The 7,709-nt window shown below is 39.0% G+C and overlaps 1 non-coding gene across 1 annotated transcript; it reads left to right on the plus strand.

Annotated features, from left to right (window-relative positions):
- Nucleotides 1-3,030: 3,030 nt before the first annotated feature.
- Nucleotides 3,031-3,134, plus strand: LOC112774252 (small nucleolar RNA R71). The gene has a single exon (XR_003188748.1). It is a non-coding gene; the product is annotated as a small nucleolar RNA R71 (small nucleolar RNA).
- Nucleotides 3,135-7,709: the final 4,575 nt, after the last annotated feature.

Genomic DNA, 7,709 nt, shown 5'->3' on the forward strand with positions numbered 1-7,709 from the left:
CTTTGATCATGGTTCTTGGTGATCCATGCATTGGCATAGAACTCTTGAACCATTAGGATGCCGACTTGTTGGATGGGATTTGTTAGAACTTCCCAACCTCTTCTTTGAATTTCATGTCGGATCTCCGGATACTCATTTCTTTTGAGTTTGAAAGGGACCTCGGGGATCACCTTCTTCTTGGCCACAACATCATAGAAGTGGTCTTGATGAGCTTTGGAGATGAATCTTTCCATCTCCCATGACTCGGAGGTGGAAGTTTTTGTCTTCCCTTTCCCTTTTCTAGAGGATTCTCCGGTCTTGGGTGCCATCAATGGTAATGGAAAAACAAAAAGCTTATGTTTTTACCACACCAAACTTAGAATATTGCTCGCCCTCGAGCAAGAGAAGAAAGAATAATATGAAGAAGAAGAAGAAAATATGGAGAAGAGGGGGGAGGTGTGTTTCGGCCAAGAAGAGAAGAGAGGGTTGTGTTGTGTGAAAATGAGGAAGAATGGAAGGCTTTATATAGGGAAGGGAGGAGGGGTTAAGGTTCGGCCATATGGGTGGGTTTAGGTGGGAAATTGATTTGAATTTTGAAGGTAGGTGGAGTTTATTGGGTAGGTTTATGGGGAAGAGTGGGTGGATGTGAGTGGTGAAGGGTTAATAGGGAAGAGAGATGGAGGTGATAGGTGAAGGGTTTTAGGGAAGAGTGTTTATTGGGAATAGAGGATGATTGAGAAGAGAGAAGAGAGTGAGTGGAGGTAGGTGGGGATCCTGTGGGGTCCACAGATCCTGAGATGATCCTGTGGGGTCCACAGATCCTGAGATGATCCTGTGGGGTCCACAAATCCTGAGGTGTTCAAGGATTTACAACCTTGTACCAAATTAGGCATGTAAAATGCCCTTGCACACAACTCTGGGCGTTCAGCACCAGGTTGGTGCCCATTTTGGGCGTTCAACGCCCATTTGTTGTCCATTTCTGGCGTTGAAGGCCAGAACCATGCTTGTTCTGGGCGTTCAGCGCCAGCCCTTCTCCAGGGTGCAATTCTGGCGTTCAGCGCCCAGATGCTGCCCATTTTGGGCGTTCAGTGCCCAGATACTGCCCATTTTGGGCATTCAGCGCCAGAACCATGCTCTGTTCTGGCGTTGAACGCCAAACAGGTGCTTCCTCCAGGGTGTGATTTTTCTTCCGCTGTTTTTGATTCTTTTTATAAATTTTTCGTTTATTTTGTGACTCCACATGATCATGAACCTAAGAAAACATGAAAAACAAAAATAAAATTAGATAAATAAACATTGGGTTGCCTCCCAACAAGCACTTCTTTAATGTCAATAGCTTGACAGTGGGCTCTCATGGAGCCTCACAGATGTGCAGAGCTTTGTTGAGACCTCCCAACACCAAACTTAGAGTTTGGATATGGGGGTTTGACACCAAACTTAGAGTTTAGTTATGGCCTCCCAACACCAAACTTAGAGTTTGACTGTGGGGGCTTTGGTTGACTCTGCTTTGAGAGAAGCTTTTTCTGCTTCCTCTCCATGGATGCAGAGAGAGATCCTTGAGTTGTAAACACAAGGTTGTCCTTATTTAATTGAAGGATCAATTCTCCTCTGTCCACATCAATCACAGCTCTTGCTGTGGCTAGGAAAGGTCTTCCTAGGATGATGGATTCATCCTCTTCCTTTCCAGTATCCAGGACTATGAAATCAGCAGGGATGTAAAGGCCTTCAACCTTTACTAACACGTCCTCTACTTGTCCATAAGCCTGTTTTCTTGAATTGTCTGCCATCTCTAATGAGATTTTAGCAGCTTGCACCCCATAGATTCCCAGTTTCTCTATTACAGAGAGGGGCATGAGGTTTATTCCTGAACCAAGGTCACACAGAGCCTTAAAGATCATGGTGCCTATGGTACAAGGTATTATGAACTTTCCAGGATCCTGTCTCTTCTGAGGCAATGTCAGTTGATCCAGATCACTTAGTTCATTGGTGAACAAGGGAGGTTCATCTTCCCAAGTTTCAATCCCAAATAATTTGGCATTTAGCTTCATGATTGCACCAAGGAACTTGGCAGCTTGCTCTTCAGTAACATCCTCATTCTCTTCAGAAGAGGAATACTCATCAGAGCTCATGAATGGCATAAGGAGGTTCAATGGAATCTCTATGGTCTCTAGATGAGTCTCAGATTCCTTAGGTTCCTCAGAGGGAAGCTCCTTATTGATCACTGGACGTCCCAGGAGGTCTTCCTCCTTGGGATTCACGTCCTTCTTTTCCTCTCCAGGTTCGTCCGTGTTGACTATGTCAATGGCCTTGCATTCTCCTTTTGGATTCTCTTCTGTATTGCTTGGGAGAGTACTAGGAGGGATTTCAGTGATCCTTTTACTCAGCTGGCCCACTTGTGCTTCCAAATTTCTAATGGAAGACCTTGTTTCATTCATGAAACTCACAGTGGCCTTAGATAGATCAGAGACTAAATTTGCTAAGCTAGATGGATTCTGCTCAGAATTCTCTGTCTGTTGCTGAGTGGATGATAGAAAAGGCTTGCTATTGCTAAACCTGTTTCTTCCACCATTATTAAAGCCTTGTTGAGGCTTTTGATCCTTCCATGAGAGATTTGGGTAATTTCTCCATTATGGATTGTAGGTGTTTCCATATGGTTCACCCATGTATTTTAACTCTGCTATTGCAGGGTCCTCAGGATCATAAGCTTCTTCCTCAGAATATGCCTCTTGAGTACTGTTGGATGCAGCTTGCATTCCATTCAGACTCTGAGAAATCATAATGACTTGCTGAGTCAATATTTTATTTTGAGCCAATATGGCATTCAGAGTATCAATTTCAAGAACTCCCTTCTTCATAGGGGTCCCATTACTCACAGGATTCCTCTCAGAAGTGTACATAAACTGGTTATTAGCAACCATGTCAATGAGTTCGTGAGCTTCTGCAGGCGTTTTCTTTAGGTGAATGGATCCACCTGCAGAAGTATCCAATGACATCTTTGATAGCTCAGATAAACCATCATAGAATATATCCAGGATGGTCCATTCTGAAAGTATGTCAGAAGGACACTTTTTGGTCAGCTGCTTGTATCTTTCCCAAGCTTCATAGAGGGATTCACCTTCTTTCTGTCTGAAGGTTTGAACATCAGCTCTAAGCTTGCTCACCTTTTGAGGAGGAAAGAACTTGGCTAAGAAAGCCATGACCAGCTTATCCCAAGAGTTCAGGCTGTCTTTGGGTTGAGAGTCCAACCATATTCTAGCTCTGTCTCTTACAGCAAAAGGGAAAAGCATGAGCCTGTAGACTTCGGGATCTACTCCATTAGTCTTAACAGTATCACAGATCTACAAGAATTCAGTTAAGAACTGAAAAGGATCTTCAGATGGAAGTCCATGAAACTTGTAGTTCTGCTGCATCAGAGAAACTAGCTGAGGTTTCAGCTCAAAGTTGTTTGCTCCAGTGGTAGGAATAGAGATGCTTCTTCCATGTAAATTGGAATTAGGTGCAGTAAAGTCACCAAGCATTCTCCTTGCATTATTGTTGTTGGGTTCGGTTGCCATCTCCTTTACTTGTTCGAAATTTTCAATAAGGTTGTCTCTGGATTGTTGTAATTTAGCTTCTCTTAGTTTTCTCTTCAGAGTCCTTTCAGGTTCTGGATCAGCTTCAACAAGAATGCCTTTTTCTTTATCCCTGCTCATAAGAAAGAGAAGAGCACAAGAAAAGAAGAGGAATCCTCTATGTCACAGTAAAGAGGTTCCTTATTGTTAGTAGAAGAAGAAAAGGAATAGGGGTGAAGAAGAATGAAGAATCCAAATACAAGGGTAAGGATAGGAGTAGTGATGTGAGATGAAGAGAAGTGTTAGTAGATGAATAAATAAATAGAAGGGGATAAGAGGAGGAGAGAATTTTCGAAAATAATTTTTTGAAAAAGAGTTAGTGATTTTTGAAAATAGTTTTTGAAAAAGGTTAGTAGTTTTTCGAAAATTCAAAAAAAATAAAATAATTAGTTAATTAAAAAGAAATTTTTGAAAAAGAGGGAAGATATTTTCGAAAATTAGAGAGAGAGAGTTAGTTAGTTGGTTTTGAAAAAGATAAGAAACAAACAAAAAGTTAGTTAGTTAGTTGAAACAAATTTGAAAATCAATTTTGAAAAGATAAGAAGATAGGAAGTTAGAAAAGATATTTTAAAATCATATTTTGAAAAAGATAAGATAAGGAAGATATATTTTTGAAAAGATATGATTGAAATTAGTCTTTTGAAAAAGATTTGATTTTTAAACTCACAATTAATGACTTGATTCACAAGAAATCACAAGATATGATTCTAGAACTTAAAGTTTGAACCTTTCTTAACAAGTAAGTAACAAACTTGAAATTTTTGAATCAAAACATTAATTGATGATGTTATTTTCGAAAATTATGATATAAAATTAAGAAAAAGATTTTTGAAAAATATTTTTATAATTTTCGAAAATAACTAAGAAAAATGAAAAAGATTTGATTTTTGAAAAAGATTTTGAAAAAGATGAGATTTTTAAATTGAAAATTTGATTTGACTCATAAGAAACAACTAGATTTTAAAAATTTTTGAAAAAGTCAAATCTAATTTTTGAAATTTTAAGAGAGAAAAAGGGAAAGATATTTTTTTGATTTTTGAATTTTTATGATGAGAGAGAAAAACAAGAAAAATGATGCAATGCATGAAAGTTATGGATCAAAACAATGAATGCATGCAAGAATGCTATGAATGTCAAGATGAACACCAAGAACACTATGAAGATCATGATGAACATCAAGAACACTTTGAAGATCATGATGAACATCAAGAACATATTTTTGAAAATTTTTTAATGCAAAGAAAACATGCAAGACACCAAACTTAGAAATCTTTAATGCTTAGGCACTAAGAATTCAAGAATGCATATGAAAAACACCATACAACACAAAACAAGAAAACATCAAGATCAAACAAGAATACTTACCAAGAACAACTTGAAGATCATGAAGAACACTATGAATGCATGAATTTTTCGAAAATTTTATGCAAACTTTAAAACATGCAATTGACACCAAACTTGAAGTTGACTCAAGACTCAAACAAGAAACACAAAATATTTTTGATTTTTATGATTTTCTAATTTTTTTGGTTTTTTTTTTCGAAAATTATATTGAAAAAGAAAAAATAAGGATTCCAAAATTTTTAATATGAATTCCAGGAATCTTGTGTTCTTTAATCTAAAGCTCCAATCTGAGGGTTAGGCATGGCTTACTAGCCAGCCAAGCTTTAGTATGTAACTCAGACATGACACGCCTGACATGCCCTATCCAGAAGAATTAGACATGGCTTTACAGCCAGCCAGGCCTCAACATGCTTCATGAAACACTAGAATTCATTCTTAAAAATTCTAAAGAAAAATATATTTTTGAAAACATTTTTTTTTAAATTTTTTTTTGAAAACAAAGGAGAAAATTTTTTGAAAAATTTTTGAAAAGAAAACAAAAAGAAAATTACCTAATCTGAGCAACAGGATGAACCGTCAGTTGTCCAAACTCGAACAATCCCCGGCAACAGCGCCAACAACTTGGTGGACGAAATTGTGATTACACTTTGATTATGTAAAATTAATTGCTCTTTCTTTCCCTGGCAATGGCGCAAAAAAACATGATGCCAATACCATGGTTCACAACTTCGCACAACTAACCAGCAAGTGCACTGGGTCGTCCAAGTAATACCTTACGTGAGTAAGGGTCGAATCCCACGGAGATTGTTGGTATGAAGCAAGCTATAGTCACCTTGTAAATCTCAGTCAGGCAGGTGTAAAATAGTAATGGGGTTTTCGAAAATAATACTAAAATAAGGATAGAAATACTTATGTAATTTATTGGTTAGAATTTCAGATAAGGGTGTAGAGATGCTTTCGTTCCTCTGAACCTCTGCTTTCCTGCTATCTTCATCCAATCAATCTTACTCCTTTCTATGGCTAGCTTTATGTAAGGATGACACCAGTGCCAATGGCTACTTTCGATCTCTCTCAGGAAAATGATCCAAATGCTCTGTCACAGCACGGCTAATCGTCTGGAGGCATCACCTTTGTCGTTGGTTACATCCTATTCCTCCCTGTGAAAATGGTCTGATGCGCTGTCACTGCATGGCTAATCATCTGGAGGTTCTCGATCATACTGGAATAGGATTTACTATCCTTTTGCGTCTGTCACTACGCCCAGCACTCGCGAGTTTGAAGCTCGTCACAGTCATTCAATCCTGGAATCCTACTCGGAATACCACGGACAAGGTTTAGACTTTCCGGATTCTCATGAATGCCGCCATCAATCTAGCTTATACCACGAAGATCCCAATATCTCGGACTCGGTCCCCTGCATTAGTAATCTAAGAGATACTCGTTCAATCGAAGGTAGAACGGGAGTGGTTGTCAGGCACGCGTTCATAGGGAATGATGATGATTGTCACGTTCATCACATTCAGGTTGAAGTGCGAATGAATATCTTAGAAGTGGAATAAGTTGAATTGAATAGAAAACAGTAGTACTTTGCATTAATCTTTGAGGAACAGCAGAGCTCCACACCTTAATCTATGGAGTGTAGAAGCTCTACCGTTGAAAATACATAAGTGAAGGTCCAGGCATGGCCGAGAGGCCAGCCCTCAAAACGTGATCAATAGATCAAAAGATAATCCAAAGATGTCTAATACAATAGGAAAAGGTCCTATTTATAATAAACTAGCTACTAGGGTTTACAGAAGTAAGTAATTGATGCATAAATCCACTTCCGGGGCCCACTTGGTGTGTGCTTGGGCTGAGCTTGAATGTTACACATGTAGAGGTCATTCCTGGAGTTGAACGCCAGTTTTGGTGCCAGTTTGGGCGTTGAACTCCACTTTGCAACTTGTTTCTGGCGCTGGACGCGAGAATTGGGCAGAGAACTGGCATTGAACGCCAGTTTGCGTCGTCTAAACTTGGGCAAAGTATGGACTATTATACATTTCTGGAAAGCCCTGGATGTCTACTTTCCAACGCAATTGGAATCGCACCATTTCGAGTTCTGTAGCTCCAGAAAATCCACTTTGAGTGCAGGGAGGTTAGAATCCAACAGCATCAGCAGTCCTTCTTCAACCTCTGAATCTGATTTTTGCTCAATTCCCTCAATTTCAGTCAGAAAATACCTGAAATCACAGAAAAACACACAAACTAATAGTAAAGTCCAGAAATGTGAATTTAACATAAAAACTAATGAAAACATCCCTAAAAGTAACTAGATTCTACTAAAAACATACTAAAAACAATGCCAAAAAGCGTATAAATTATCTGCTCATCATGGGGCATGTGACAGACGCAAAAGGATCAATGGATGCTATTCCGACATGATCGAGAACCGACAGCTGATTAGCCGATGTTGTGACAGAGCATCAGGACCATTTTCACTGAGAGGATGGGATGTAGCCATTGACAACGGTGATGCCCAACTTAAAGCTTGCCATGGAAAGGAGTATGAATGATTGGAAGAAGGCAATAGGAAAGCAGAGGTTCAAGGGGAACAAAACATCTTCATACGCTTATCTGAAATCCACCAATGAATTACATAAGTATCTCTATCTTTATTTTATGTTTATTTTCATCACCTTAAACTCCATAACCATTTGAATCCGCCTGACTGAGATTTACAAGATGACCATAGCTTGCTTCAAGCTGACAATCTCCGTGGGATCGACCTTACTCACG

This window comes from Arachis hypogaea, chromosome 18 (genome assembly GCF_003086295.3).
Source record: "Arachis hypogaea cultivar Tifrunner chromosome 18, arahy.Tifrunner.gnm2.J5K5, whole genome shotgun sequence".
In the NCBI taxonomy this organism is placed as follows: Eukaryota; Viridiplantae; Streptophyta; class Magnoliopsida; order Fabales; family Fabaceae; genus Arachis; species Arachis hypogaea.